Source organism: Castor canadensis, chromosome 9 (genome assembly GCF_047511655.1).
Source record: "Castor canadensis chromosome 9, mCasCan1.hap1v2, whole genome shotgun sequence".
NCBI classification, from domain to species: domain Eukaryota; kingdom Metazoa; phylum Chordata; class Mammalia; order Rodentia; family Castoridae; genus Castor; species Castor canadensis.
Window position 1 is genome coordinate 55,319,611 of NC_133394.1, and position 16,047 is coordinate 55,335,657.

General features: G+C 34.5%; 1 long non-coding RNA gene across 1 annotated transcript in view; it reads right to left on the bottom strand.

Moving 5' to 3' along the window:
- Positions 1–2,118: 2,118 nt before the first annotated feature.
- The window catches only part of LOC141410887 (uncharacterized), a 100,414-nt gene continuing 86,485 nt past the window's right edge, over positions 2,119–16,047 (bottom strand). Inside the window, exons 2-4 of the long non-coding RNA XR_012435695.1 lie at positions 9,520–9,624; positions 9,054–9,251; positions 2,119–4,738 (exon numbers count right to left, since the gene is read on the bottom strand). This is a non-coding gene — a long non-coding RNA (uncharacterized lncRNA). The remainder of the gene's footprint in view (positions 4,739–9,053; positions 9,252–9,519; positions 9,625–16,047) is intronic.

Here is a 16,047-nt window from a genome sequence, read left to right on the forward strand (position 1 = left end):
TATAATAAAAAAGAAGACCTCCCAATAGTTATTTCATCATATCCCCATCATTTTGGTTATATTTTAATATTTTGCTATGGGTATGAAGGAACCAATATCACATCCATCTTTTTCAGTATGAGGCAGCAGTTTTGTGGAACAGCCCCATATAGACTCAGGAAGATGTGGGTGGCCAAAATAATGAAAACTTGAAATAATTCAGTAATTTTCAAGTCATACAGAAAAGAATAAATTGGACAATGTCATTTTATGAGAATGGAATAGCATAAAAAAATCAGAAAGGAAAGACAAATATTTTTTCAATAGATCTCTGCAAGGAAGCTAGGGTCAAGAAACAAAGAAAATTCTTAGACAAAAATTTCATACTAAAGTTTCTATGTCCATTTTCTTAATATTTACTCAACAATCATAAGCAGAGTTTTTCCATGTATGTTTTTTGTGAATGAAAATCTGAAATTCATATGTCTACATATTTTATGAAGCAGTGCCCTGCTACTAAAGATTTCTAAAATGATGAGTAAGGAAAAGGCATTCTGAAGACATAATGAACACACATTTGGAGCCACAAGTCTACCCCATCTGTTTTACAGATCTCAGAGAAATTCTCTTCATAACTATCACTATGTAACAGACAGAAATTTGTACTATAACTATTCCTTTGGATAACTGTCATGTTTGTGGGCAAATCAATTCAAAATTGTGAGAAAAAAGTGGTATGCAATACTGCCTTGTCTTACAGAATGGTGTATGAAAGGATCTCTTCTGAATAGAAACTAATTAATATATTGTTTTCAATTCAGTTGCATTCACAACGTACTAGATACAAAGAACCCAGTATCTGAGAAGTATAAGGTACTATGTTAGGTCCTGCAACACCTAACAAGACATAGGACACAATCTGATGAGAAGATTGCAACCCCTAATATGGAAGAGAGACCAAGTAACATTAGTTACTCAAACTTTCTCCCCAAAAAATAATCACAAGAAATGTTTAAATAAGGAATAAGCATATGGAGAAGATAATTTTTTCATGCAAAAGACAGAAAGAAAGCATGATCCCATGACCTATACAGCACTTACATTTTTAAGTTACATTTTCATGCACACTTTTTTAAAAAATAGCAAAAGAAATTTTATCAGCTTAATTCTGTGGGTTTGGATCATTGGATCATGCCTCACTGGCATGTTGAGATGTCTAAAATTTTCTCATGGTCTTCATCTTCTGTCCTGCATTCAGTCTGATTCCTATCCAGGCCTCTTTCATATCCCCTCCATGGTATGAAAGTTCTGGAACTATTTCAGATCATCTCAGTTTAAACATACTGACCTGTTCCTAGGATCACCATTGACAATTTGGAATGCTCTCCTTTAAACTTCTCCCTCTTTTCTTTGGGTCACTTATATTTTTCTGCAGTTAGTATCATCTCTCTCCTATAGAAGACGCAACCATGAGGAAGAGATTTGGTGGCAAAAGATCTTCAGTACTGTGCACAAATATATAGAGGTCTTGAAAATGGGTAAGATTTGCTATGCTAAGATGATAGAATGACACATTCCCTGAAGACTGCAAATAAATTGGAACTTTATATGTGGAGAGATTTTGAGTAACTCATGCTTATTCTTTCTCTATATTAGGTTGCAGTCCTTATCAGGAAATCAACAAGGACTCTGGTTTGTCTGAGTGGAAGAAAAGAAGTAGCAGGAAATGACTCCATCAGTTCCTCCTCTCCTAGCAGAGTACAACATGATGACACAAACATTCCCTTACTTGGTTTGCCATGCACCTGGTATGTGTATCATATACATTTTTTCAATTGCATTTCTCTCTGAAGTAATGCCAGATTGAGTCTTCAATACCTAACCAAGTCCCATTGAAGCTTTTAATTAATTAATAGTTATTATAAAGCAAGTTTGAGAAGGAATGGTGAATGATGACATGAAAGTAGAAAATCACTTAAATACATGGAAAGAAAGATTGAAGGGGACATATAGCTTTAATAATGTTGTATGCGTATTATCTATTTAATTTAAATCCCCCCACCAACCAATTATGCTGGAAGTTTTCACTCAGAATAAGTGCAGAAAACATAGTAGACACTGTAATCAATGACCTTGAATCTTAAAAGTAAAACAGCCAGATTATATCTGTATAAATCAATAACAAATGCAGCATACATTTGTTTATTTATTTTATACTTGCATTTTTATTATTGTTGTGCTGATACATTATAGCATTTACAAAGGATATTATAGTGTATCAGATATATCATAATTGAATTCACCCCCTCCACTGTTCTTTCATACCCTCTCCCCCAATTCCTAGAAGAGCTTCAACAGGTATCATTTTTGCATTTACATACATGTGTATACATTATCTGCACCATATTCATCCTCCTACCCCTTTCCCTGCCATCATCCTCCCCCTGCAGAACCTGTTCTGTTCTCTTGTTCTCCAATTTTGCAAAAGAAAAAACATCAAAGATAATAAGAGAAACATGGTGTTTTTGCTAGTTTGAGATAAATGTAACTGTACAGGGAGAGTCCTTGTGTTGTTTTCATGTATATTTGTATTACAAGCCCAGTTGGTTCATCTCTACCAGTCCTCTTCACTCCACCCTAGTACCCTTTCCATGGTGGCCCCGGCCAATTTAAGACTTCTACATTCATTCCTGTACAGTGAACACATCAACTACTTCAAGTTTTTTATTTCCTTCCCTTGCTCTATCTCTCCCCTGTGTGGCCTCCCCTTGCAGGGTATATTTACACATATAATGCTTTTGTGAAGAGTGAGTAGTCTTAAAAGATTCACTTATAATGGTCTGGGGCTGTAGCTCAATGGTAGGGCATGAGTTTGTCATGCATAAGGCTTTGAGTTTAATACCAAAAATGATTGAATAAGTACAACACTCAGGGTGTACGAGTTCTAGGAGACTGCCATGAGAGAAATACTGTGCATGCCCCAGATACATGGAGCTCAGTGCTGTACTGTGGATGATTGGTTTATTTTTCCATAATGCTGCCCAACTTCTGCTAAAAACATATCACCTTTTAACAAGTCTCACATTTTCATTCATGACATAAAGCAAATCATGTGCCCTTTTTAGCTTGAGAGGATTACTGTAACTTTTACCTTGCCTTTTGGGAAGCTGATTTTCACAAAATGAAGGGGAGGAAAACACTCAGCAGCTCACACAATGATTTAAACACAACTGATGATAATGCTGGACTGACTGAAAGTTTCTCCAATGAGCTCAACTGAGTTGCATAATGTATGTGGGAATTTAAAATTTTTTGCTTTTGGAATTTCTTTTAGTTTTCTTTCTTTTCTTTTCTTTTTTTTTTTTTACTGTGTTTCATAATCAATCTGCTGATAGGGAGGAGGCTTACTGTAAATTAAATAAATAAATAAGTCAGTTGTAGCTTGGATACATTTAGGTTCATCCAAGAATTATAAAGACTCTTACACATGATAAATTCATATGCCTGCCTACTCAGAAGCACCCACAATTTCCTACTGTTTACCAGATAATGTCTGAATTAGCAGCAAAGCATTTAAAGACTACTGGTATATAATATGGTCTGCATTCTTTTGAACAAATGTGTTTTTAACCAAAACAAACTCTTTCATGCATTGTACTTTTCTACCTCTATGTATTCTCCACTCAAACAGTAACATCTACCTATAGTAAATATATATAAAATATATACACATATATATAAGTATTTAGATTGTCAAAATAATATTTTAAACTATAGAGACGTCATAGCCTAATACTTCCCCTTCATATACATAGCAATCACTTCTTCTTTTAGCCAGAAGGTAGATGTAATGACTGAACATGGCGACTCTGTCCTCGGTTCCTTATTTTGAACATTTAAAACCGCTAAGCATTTCTACTCGAAATGAGGAAAATAAGTTACTGCCTTTCTTAATTCATTGCATTTTTATGAGAAAAAGAGACAGGAAGGATTGATTTTCATCACCCTGCTCTTCAGTAAGCAAAGACTTAATTGTGAACATTGTACAGAAGAGGAAAACAATTTCCGTGAGGCTAAGAGAGATCTTCGTGGACAGAGACGGAATCAAGGGATGCAGCCAGGTTGATTCGTGACCTGAGTCCCTTCCAATGCTGCTTCTCCTGCACCTGGCTGCCTTCTACAATGTAGATTTTGGTGGCTCTTACCATCCACAAGATCAACCTTCAACTTTGAAACAGAAAGAGCTTGAAACTTTGTGATCTAACTATAGGTATAAATTTTAAATGAATAACTGAATTAAAATGACAGCATGCATTATCAATGTATGAGTGTTATTTATCCATTAAAGGAAAATACCACCAATCACCACTGTGCAAGTTCTCACATGCTGCCATGATGATAAATATCAGACTTCTCAACCAAGTGGGAATGGATTTGAAGATTCATGTTAATTTAATCATTTTCTTCTCTACTGAGATGACCAAAAGGGCCACCAGTTGGCATCCTTTTGATTTAGCATTTAAAATAGCTGTTGATAATAGCAAAGATCCTATCATTATTTTCACAGGGCTAGATTTATTGATGGTTTTCATTCCAACTCCAGTCAGATTTATTGATGGTTCTCATTCCAACTCCAGTCATTTACACATTTTGTTCCCACCACAGAGTAGTGAGCCACCTGCATGCCCTGATTTAATAGATGGAGGAACATATGCAAGCACCTTTGACGTGTCTGTGGGCCACCTGAGACAGTTCCCTTCTGAAAAATAAAGAAAAATCCACAGTGAATGGATTAGACTAACCACACAAATATGTTTACACTTTCATTCTCACATATAAATATAATATTTAAATAATTTTCATACAGAAAGACATTAAGAAAAAATGTTTGCTAAATATGTTTACTTTATCATATTCCTTGGAAGCCTGGTATTCTACTTCCTTCTTAGTATATCATGTGATATCATTTTTCTTTTACTCTAATGAGAGTTTTGATTGCTCAGTTTTTCTGGAGTTTGGGTTCCATCCTACAATGTTGCAAAAATATGAGATGGTAAAACACTAGATTTCCATTTCGCCAGTGAAATACTGGAAACACTGAATCCCAGTTGCTGTAGATGGGCTCTGGATTCCATGACCTACTCTTTACGACCTACAGAGCTTTTTTAGCCAAGACTTTGTACTTCTCCAGACCTGAGTTGTTAAACAGAAGAATAAGTTGACATCTTAGACCTTTTTCACATTTAAACTGTGGAGCCTATGAAATATTGAAAGATCTACTGTACAAATAATATACAGTAGGGAATACAAAGACAATGTCCTCAGAGAGGTAACATTAATCATAATATGGAATAGATGTAAGAAGCTAAGGATAGAGACATTTGGAGTGAAAAATTTTGGCTTTTGTATTGGTTGTCTAGGGATACCATAAATAAAACATACTGCAGGTTAGGTGACAATTCTCTTTCAGCTTCACCATACATAGCTGAATGACCCAAACCAAATTATTCAACCTCAGAGTCTCATTATCCTCATGGAGCAAATGATAATTATACATTCTTTAGAAAGACTGTATGGACTGAGTAGAAAAAAATTGCAATTTGTTGTTGGGTTGACTATAAAATGTTGAAGAAATTCATGTAATATGATTATATCATTTAATATTATAACTATTAAATATGATTATAAAAACTCAGTATAAGAATATTAAGTGCATTTGCAGATGAATGTCAGCAGTCTGTGGGTAGGAATCGATAAAACAGGATCATTGGGGATGAAATAGTAATGTAGAATCAGTTATGAGTGTTGAATATTTTAATTGCCAAGGCCTAAATTCAAATCCTGTTTTTTATTTTCTTCCTATGTGAATTTGAACAAGTTTTAAAACGCTGTTTGAAATTCAATTTTCTTACATTCAAAGTGAAAATAATAATATTGCTACCATAAAAGTGATAGTATTGTAGCTTAATAGGTTATTAGTAACATAATAAATATTAGTTAAAAAATAGGACCTCAAAGGATATGGATATATGGAAAATGCATCAGCAGGGATGGGTAAGTTAATTGAGGGGAAAAGGAACATAAAGAAGTAATTGGCTTATGCTGTGCAGAAAAAAACATAAAAGTTAAGATGGAGCTAAAGAAATAAAAGCTAAAAATCATTCAGTTGTTGCTGTATAATACATACTGAAAAACTCAGTGGCTGAAAACATTTATTGTTACTGGGTTTGTGCTGATGTAGACTGGGAACAGCTCAGTGGCTCTGCTTCAAGAGATGGGTCTTTTTGGTGTTGACTACCTACATTGTATTGGGCTCATATATGCTCCACCTTGCTCTCATCCTCCTTAGCCCAGCAATCCATCTAGGACTGTACTCCTAATACAGTGGCCCATTTTTTCCAGAATGAATGGCCTACAAGAAAGCAAGGCAAAAGTGGCAAAGTCTTTTATGACTTAGCTTCTGAGGTCACACATGGTCACTTCTTGCTATATTATATTTATAAGAAGGGATATTAAGCTTGGTGCATATTCAAGAAGAGAATTAGGCTCTACCTTTTGAGGAGAAGAATTTCAAGTAACTGAAACCAAACCAACACAGGAAATCATGTACAGAATCAGGGTTCAGACATCAGGTTTGTGATACATAACCAATGGACATAGCAAATAGACAACTCAACTAGATTTAAGGTCACATCATTTTTGGAGTTACATAGTAGGTAAAGACTAAAGACACTGGAAAACATTGAGAAAAAAAGGAACAGGACTGTGTGTACTATTTGAGATGAGGAAGAAGAAAGGGGAGCTATCAGAAAAGAAAATAAGAAAACAGACAAGGGTGGGTAATAGCAAATGTTATATAGAAATCAAGGACAGTGAAGCTCTCACAAGGATACTGACATTACTTTATCAATGCTACCAGATAAAAATGTGCCTAGAGATCAGAAGAGATCCTTTTAGATAATGTGCTGTGTTTCTCCTTTTTGAAACTGAGAAGTAGGAAGATAGGTAAGAGGAGAAGAATCTTGAGATTGTTCAGAGCTCTGATCAAAGCAATTAAAATATTTCCAACAGTGCTATGCATTCACAGCATGCATAATGTACATGTTATTTCTGAGATAGCTGCAAAAGGATATCCAAACACAAATATATATGGGTTACATAGAAAAAGAAAAATAAACTTCAAAAGTAAAACAGTATGTGAGATAGTTAAAGTGGAGTCGGCCTGAAAAAGAGTTTTTAACAACACAGTACACGATAGTTATGTGGAAGTGCTATATTTATAGCACAAGACTGTGAATAAGAAATACTGCCAAGAACAAGATCTGTCTGGAAGCAAAGGGGGAGGGGAGCCTGGGGACAGGGAGGAAAAATGGCCCAAACAATGTGTACACACATGAATAAACGAATAAATAATAAAAAAAGAAATACTGCCAAAGCTGACATTAGAAGTTACAGCATTCTCAAAAGATGTTTTTGAAAGTGCAGTAGTTTTGAAAGTGCACTATGAAAACATAACCATCTTCTTATCTTTATTTTTGTTTTTTGGTACTTTCCAATTAACTAAATCAACTACACTTTAAAATAGATGGTAAAATGTTCTATCAAAATCTCTCTCTCAGCTAGGAGTTGTGATTTGCACCTGTAATCTTCGTACTCTGGAAGCTGAGGCAGGAGGATCATGAGCTTGTAGCCATCTTGGGCTACATAGTAAGACCCTCTCTCAAAGAAAAAAAAAATTCTTCAGGAAGGTCAAAGCATTATTAGACAGAAATAATAAATAACATTCTCCAAGTAAAATCAGCATTGGATAACAAAAAGCTATTGGACTCCACTTGAAAGACGAGGAGTGACCCCCTTAGGGGACTCCACCAGGGAGAAAAATTACATCACTTTATAAAATCCCTCTGTATCTGCCTGGTCTTTACATAACTTTTTACTCTGAGATTGGCTTCTCGATAGCTAAAAGGGCTATGTGTTTATTTTCTTTAGGGAAAAGCATTCTAAGTAGTTTGTTTAAGGGGTTTGGTTTCTTCTGTGCTAAGAATCAAACACAGAGCCTTGCATATGCAAGGCAAGCTGTTTACACTAAGCTACATCCCTAACCTCCTTTGGTTCATTAAACTAAGGGAAAGGTAGTAGCAGCCCCAAGCCCACAAATACAGTAAGAAAAGATTCAGCATCCCAAAAAAGCTGCCTTCCCACAAAGTGGCATGGTGGTGTCTGTCTGTCTGGGTTCTGTGGAGGTTCATTCCTTTCATTTAAAACCTAACAAAACTATGGCAAATGGAACTTGGTGACCCTGCTACACAGTTTTCCAAAGCACAAAGAAAAGAATCCTGGGCATTGAAAAGCAAGTCCAAACTTTATGGGTTTTCTTTTCCCCACCTCAGACAGCATTGTCCTGAGGCAGCAGTATTCCTGAAGGGCAATCTGACCATTGATATGCAAATACAGGCAACACACATCCCATTGGGCCTCACAAGGCCTGTGTCTAGCGCTGTCACACAAATAGATTTGAATCTGGGCAGTTTATTCAGGACCATAAATATGTGTTTCACCCTGTGAACAAATTCTGCTTGTTCAGAGTTCACAAGCAGTGAAATGCAAGGTGGACTATAAAACAGCCCTTATTTGATGTGATGGGCCAGATTTAGACTTATTAGTCAATATTTTAGTGCAAATGTAGCATACTCCAGACAGTAAGAGATTTTTGGGTTTTTTTTAAATTTAAGGTAGGTTTCCTGCATTGCCTTAAAAAAAAATAGAAACGTAAAAACAATTTTAGTCCATACTGTTAGTAAAACCATAAAAGCCGTGCTAACAGATCAGTGGTAGTAGAAAGAAAAATAAATTACAATAATAAAAACTTTGAATAATTTTTCGTTTCTTTCTGCTTCTCGCGCGCGTGCACGCGCGCGTTCTCTGTCTTCTCCACCACCACCCCCGTGTGCTTGTGTGTCTGTCTCTACCTTAAAAAATTAGTAAAGAACTTATCCTCAGAAAAAAATTACATTAACTTTCAGAATTCCATTTAACCCAGAACATTTATGCAGGCTCTGCCCACGTTTCCCAACCTTGGTCCACCTGGTCTCCGCGATCTACTTCCTTCGGTAACAGCTCCGCTTCCAGGTGGCAGCACCATACCTCGCCACTGAACACGAAGAGCAGAGTGAGGCAGAGGGCGGGAAATGCCTCCCTTTCTAAGAGTTTCAGCATGATTATTTAAAACACTGGATTTAAGACCATGTGCTTATTTTCGTAACAAATCAAAGCTGAAAAAACAGCAGAAAAACATAAGATTCCAAAGGAAAATATAACATGTATTTGCTTATATGGATAAGCCTAAGAAATCATATAATATCGGAATAGAGACTCAACTGTCTTAAAACACCAATAACCAATAAGTTCTTCTATGGATGAATATGAAATAATTAAATCTAAAGTCTTATCTGCATACATGTTGCATACTCGTGACCACATGAACATACAGAATATTTTTATTTAACTTTCAATAGTAAATTGCGTGGTTCCTTCTCCTACCTGAAGGCACTCGTTCTTCATTTTAACACGTTCTTCCGTTCATTCCTTCTCTTCAATTTACTCGAGATACTGATGCCAGCCACCGAAGTGGGAATAGGTGAATCACTGAGTCAGATGGGGTAAAGAGAAAGAGAAATCACTTGGATTCTAGGAAGTCCCACTTTTGAGACGAGACAGTTCCATTCCTTGTTAAGACACCATGATCTAACTACAGAATTTAAAAATCAACAAATTTCCGTCATTTCCACTCTTAAATTTTTACAATCACTTCATTTAATCAAAAGCATGGTTGAAAATCTCTTTATATAAAAAGCTTCTCAGATATTTTTTTAAACATCTTAGTAGAGATCCTGATGGGGAACACAAACACTGTTAGTATTGTTTCCCCATCTCTGATTTATTTAATTGAATAAAATGAGATTAGGTATTATATTAATGATATTATCATACTGCTCAATATATTAGGATATCCTGTTTCCTTTTATAGGCATTGCATTTTTAATCAACTAGTAATATCCATAAAACTTGGAAAACGGATTGAGAAAAACTGTGAATTTATCATAGTTAAAAAGTGATCTCATTGCGGAAATTTAACTTAAGAAAATTAACGTCATTCAAAAATTTTCTTGATATTGGGAGCCTTGATTCATAATTTATCTGATACTATAGTTTCATGTAATAGAAAAGAAAGGTAATAAAGAGATTAAAAAAATCAAAGAATTATAGCACTGGGAGAGGGAGGCAGAAGAATCACAAGTTTGAGGACAGTCCCAGTTACATAGTGAAACTCTGTATTATAAAAAAGAAAGGAGGGAAGGAATGAAGAGAGGGAGGAAGGAAAATGGTGTTTTAAAGAAATTGTCATTAAACATTTGCTTATTTTAGATTTTAAAAGAAAAGGGAAAGTGTTTATCACCCCACTGGGGAAAAGAACATAATATTCAGGAAAGAGGAGGCTATGATTATGAACCAAGGCTTTCAATGTCTAGAAAACTTTTGAACAACATTAATTTTCTCAAAAGTACTGTTTTTTCTTCTCTAATCTCTAACACTACCTGACGTATGTTTCTTTGATAGTTATAAATAATCGGGGTGCTACTAAAGTATAACAAAGACAAGAGGCATCTTAAGAAATGGGGAAATTAATGGCCTTTATTTTTTATGAATTTTACAAAGAAGATATAACCAAAAAGCATGTTGGAGTCTGTCTTGACAATGGAAGAGCTTTTCTGCTGAATAATCCCCCAGTTTGTGCTTCTTTCTTCCTGCCTAGTCTTTTCCTTTTTTTTTTTTTTTTCAGTTCATGTGCAAAGGGATTTTTTACTAAGAAATTGAAAACAGAGAGAAGCACACAAGCAATATAATAAATACCCATAATGCAATTTAATATGCATTAACAAATGCTAAATTTTTGGCACACTTGCCTTGATCAAGTTTGAGCAGTAAGACATAAAAAATAAAATTGAGTTATCAAAATTTAATGTTAATTACATCTCTATCCAAGCCCTGAACAAATGGAGAAAACTTCAAAAGCTTTAACTACTACCTATCACCTTTTGTGTTTTGTGTGTGTGTTTTCAATTCTATCTTAGGCTCCCTTGCCTGATTAGATATTCTGAATTTCTGTTGTCAATAATTCTTTTACTTTTTAAAATAATTGTAATGAATTACAAAAATTTAAAAAAATTTTAAAAGGTAAATACTTCTTAATTTCATTATCCATTTAAGTGAATATGAATATCCATTTAAGTGATATGAATATTTGCATAATATTTTCTTGCATTTTGTAACATCTGTTTAGTTTTAAAGATAGCATATACATTACCTTACATTGCATAGTTGTTTCTCCTCAAACTAAGATTTTTATTTTAGGTGCTGGTGCCATCTACCGGATACAAGTAAAGTTAACGATGTGACCATTGTTCCATATGTAAAAAGTACAACTCATTACAGCCCTTGTTCAAAAACATTTAACCTTTATAAAACATTCATTTATCTTTATTCTTTGACATGTGCCCAGAAAAATAGTCTTACCTCTCTGTTTCAATTGGGGATTCTAAGAAGCATAGTAAAAAGTCTTGGAGGAATATTTGCCATTACAAATGTAATTTTAAAACATATTTAACATTCAGCAAAATTTGCATGAAATATTCTGGGAACACAGAGATAAAGAAGACTCAGCAGCACTGCCTTCAAGATACTTGTAGCTGGGATTGGGATGTGGCTCAGTGGTAGAGCTCTAGCCTAGGATGCCTAGAGCCCTGGATTTGATCCCTAGCATTTAGTGTGGGGGAGATGACAAACAAACAAAAAACACACTTCAAAAAAGTGCCTGTAGTTCCATGGGTTGACAGATTGAAAGAAATAATTACAATGAAATAAAAATGTTGTAATAGAATGATCATTTCCTCATCTAAATGGCATGTTCAAATTGCAATAAAATAGATTTATAATGAGAATAACAGAGTATTAGTACTGAGATATTTTAGACAATCGCCTACTTTTTTAACTCAAAAAAATGAGACTGAGATTTTATTTTCTTATTCAAATTCATATTACTAATTGGAGCTTGGTAGATCACCTGGACTATAGCAATAAATGAATGATAAATAAATGAATGAATTTTACAGTTGTTTATTTTCTCTTAACCTAGCAAAAAGGGAAGTATTTAATTAAGTATGACATCTTCCTTAAGGAAGTCTAATGCATATGCATGGAATGAATAAAATTTTATAGGTTATTAAAAATGTTTGGCCCTTGCTCTTATTTTTTTTAGATATATATTGAAATCCCTGTCGATAATTTAGCTATAACAAATGTGAATATCAATTATCTACACTTAAATGATTATCAAGGGATTAACATTGCCTAAAGTCTTAATATCAAAGACATTTCACATATTGCTGTGTTTAAAATGAGTAAGTACTAATTTATAAAAGAAAAGGCGGAGTGGTTTCAATGGTAGAGCACCTGCCTAGTATGTGAGGCTCTGAGTTCAAAACGTAGCACCATCAAAAAAAGAAAAGACACTGAAAATTAGTAATACACTGATCAGTCCCCATTAGAGAAAAATATATGGTCCTTGCCACAAAATTGACTCTTTCCAGAGGTAGGCACTGTTGTAATAGTGAATCATGTATTAATTCACTTAATGCTCAAAAAACATCTAAGAGAAAGGTGTTTTATTTTATTTTTGGTACACATTTCCACATTTTTATTAAAGAAGTTCAGTGTTTGTTCATTTCAGTTTGGGGGGTCACTGGAAACATCTCAATAGTCCTCTCTTTTCTTTTATCTTCCAGATTTCTTCACCTTAGTGCAATAATAAATAGTCTAGTGCTAACCAGTTCATGGTCAGGCATAACAGTGATGGGGATGGAGGCAACATATACCATGTTGAAGAAAATGCATGTTTAAATTGTGTTGATTTTATTTTAAAGCGCACACTGAGGCAGAAGAAGTTTAATAACTTGCTCATTATGTGTGTTCCAAAGACCTTCTGGGGTGCCTAAGACTCAGAGGACTTACCAACTCAAAGCAATACTCATCATAATTTCAGAAGCTATTTACTTTTTTCACTCTCATTTCTTCACAAGTGTATAGTGGAGTTTTCTAAAGGCTGCATGATATGTGTTTTAAAAATGATTAAATTCAGCAATAAATATAAGGATCTAGCTATATTCTGTTAAGCAAAACATCAAAGATTTTCAAAATCTTAGTATAGTGCTACTCTTTCCATTATATTTTTTAGAATATGGTTACTTTAATGAAAATATGTATACATATAAACATAGAATGAGTTTATTATCATTAATTTAAATGAGTTAATGGTCTAAATTACTTCAAATAAATAAAATAGTTAAGTGAGCTAATAACTTTCAGTTTTAATTTCTAGTTAATAAACATACATATTACCCATTTAAACAAAAGATCCTTGGGGAGAGCAACCTCAACAATTTTTGAAACCACAAAGTTTGGAGTCCTCCACCCTTTCGTTGTGTATAATGGATACAAAATTTCTGTACAGTCTGGGGCTTTCACACCAGTTTAGAAATCCTGCAATACAAATATGTGTGCCATGACAGCATTACAGATGATTGAGTCCTGGCCTTTAGGAAGACTTATTCACTGTGAATATGACAATATTAAAGTGAATCCTAGTTCAGGCTGAAGCTCAATTACATGTAAGTCTTAATAAGAATAGAAAAAAATAAGGTTGCAATGGTATGTTGGATTAGAAAAGTCAAGGTTTTGAATATCAGACTAAGGGGGTATTTCTGCATAGCATAGAAAGTCAGTTAGGATATTGAATGTTAAACGGTTCTAAATAGAGTTTGGGCAAGTGCATAACATCAATTGGAGAAACAAATACTGAGGGCAGAGTAGATGGGAGAAACAAAATGTAGCTAACTGAACATGAAACTCTTGTATATTTCATTTATTGAAACTTTATTAGCACATGACAGTCATACAGGGGGTTTCATTGTGACATTTCCATATATGCATATATTGTACCCTTGTTTGCTTCATCCCTTCCATTATTCTCCCTCTTCCCCACTCTCTTTCTTAAAATGACTTTGACAGGTTTCAGTGTTCCATATTTATACATGTGTAAAAAGTACGTCAACTACATTTACTCTCCTTTACCCTCTTCATTTACCCTCCCCTTCTGCTATTAGCATTCCCTCAGCATGACCTGATTCACATTCCTGTCCATTGTTTTAGTGCCTGTTCATTATTTGTTTATATTACCTGTAAATGTATTATACTTTAATCAGTCAACTCTCTTGTATTATGCTTCTTTATCCTTTTCCCTCTACCCTGTATTGTTTACAGTTTTCAGTGTGTTTTGCTGTGGTTTGTGCCTACACAGATGTGATGTATTTCAATATTATTCACTCACTATCATTCTTTCATTCTTTTCTTCCATTACTCCTCATGAGTCTCCTCTAACAGTCCCATTTTTGGAAACATATATATATATACATATATGTCCATATATATGTAAATATATATATATATACACACACACATGATAATGCTTGCATTTATATTTGGAACTATCTTCTTCTACATAGGAGAGAACTCATGCAACCTTTGTCTTTCTGAACTAGCTTACTTTAATTAGCATGGTATTCTCCAGTTCCATCCATTTACTTGCCAATGTCAAAATTCCATTCTGCTTTGTGGCTGAATAATATCCCATTTTTTATATATCACACATTATCCTAAACAATTTATCAATTGTAGAGCATCTTTGCTGCTTCCATAGTTTGAGTATTGTGAATAATACTGCAGTGAACATAGTTGTACAAGTGTCATTATTGAATTCTGACTTACATTCCTTAGAATATATGCCAAGGAGTGGTATTGCTGGATCACATGGTACATCTATTTTTAGTTTTTTGAGGTGCTTCTATGCTGTTTTCCATAGTGGTTGTACTAATTTACATTCCACCTGCAGTGTTTGAGGGTTCCTTTTCCCCACATCCTCACCAACATTTGATGTTGCTTGTGTTCTTGATGGCAGCCATTCTAATATGAGTGAGGTAGAATCTTAGTGGGTTTGGTTTGCATTTCCTTTATGGCCAGGAGTGATGAACAGTTCTCCATGTGTTTTCTGGCAATTTGGACTTCTTCCTTTGAAAAATTTCTGTTCAGTTCATTTGCCCGTTTCTTTATTGGGTCATTGACTCTTTGAAAGTTTACATTTTTGAGTTTCCTGTAAATTCTGGTTATTAATCCTTTGTCAGATATATAGCTGGCAAAGGTTTTCTCTCAATTCATGGACTGTTTCCTTTGCTGTGCAGAAACGTTTTAGTTTCATGTGGTCCCATTTGTCAATTCTTTCTCTTAATTGCTGAGCCATTGGAATGCTATTTAGGAAGTTATTGTCTATGCCTAAATGTTCCAGTGTATTTCATACTCTTTCCTGAAGTAGTTTCAAACTTTCAGGCCTTTTATTAAGCTCTTTGACCCAATTTGAATTGATATTTGCAAAGAGTGAAAGACATGGATCTAGTTTTGCTCTTCCACACATGGATATTCAGTTTCTTCTCAGCAACATTGTTGAAGGAGACTATCTTTTCTCCATTGTATTTTTTTTGGGCACTTTTGTCAAAAATCAGGTGGCTGTCCCTGTGTGGAATGATGTCTGGGTCTTCTGTTCTATTGTTCTTTGTGTCTGTTTTTGTGCCAGCACCATAATGTTTTTATTTATAGTATAGTTTGAAGTCAGGTATTGTGATACCTCCAGCATTGCTCTTTTTGTTCAAATATTGCCTTAGCTATTTTCAGTCTTTTGTGCTCCCATATGAACTGTAGAGTTGATTTTTCAATTTCTGTGAGGAATGTCATTGGAATTTTAATGGGGATTGCATTGAGCATATGGATTGCTTTTGGTAGTATAGCCATTTTTGCAATATTAATTCCACCAATCCATGAGCATGGGAGAACTTTCCATCTTCTGATGTCTTTAATTTCTTTCTTTAGAGGTTTATAGCTTTCATTGCAGAGGTCATTCACTTT